This window comes from Dysidea avara, chromosome 7 (genome assembly GCF_963678975.1).
Source record: "Dysidea avara chromosome 7, odDysAvar1.4, whole genome shotgun sequence".
Classification (NCBI taxonomy): Eukaryota; Metazoa; Porifera; class Demospongiae; order Dictyoceratida; family Dysideidae; genus Dysidea; species Dysidea avara.
In genome coordinates this window covers 27,977,883-27,978,395 of record NC_089278.1, presented here as the reverse complement: position 1 = coordinate 27,978,395, position 513 = coordinate 27,977,883, and positions in this window count along the sequence as shown.

Below are 513 nucleotides of genomic sequence, written 5' to 3'. Positions count from 1 at the left end.
TCTGTTGAGGACAGTAGCTATTAGAATGGGGTGACGGTTTGAACAAGTGGTAACAAAACACTTTGTAAGCAATGTAAGACTTGTACATTATGGTGACATGGAGGCCTATGCAATATTAATCCTATATAGTATAAATAAGAACAGCATATGTAATGAACACTACTCAATGGATACATTTGTGTACACATATACATATAGTACATGCAGCTCAGCACATACACAAATTCATGCACTTCTCATGTACATAGTGCATACATATTATGCACATCATGTCTTGGTATAGTTACGTATCTTTGCAGGCTCATTGATCACATCAGATTCACATGCATCTGCATATGGACTGAAACTATTTTTGTTAATTACACTGTAATTTAGTACAGTGTCAAATATGCCAGCATAACAAAAAGCATAGTGGGCTGGAGTGCTAGGTGGGCTGCGACTCGTTCTTTACTAGTAGGACACTGTCACTGAGAGAGGCAGGTCGTGACATACTGTCCTCTAAGATCTGGGATG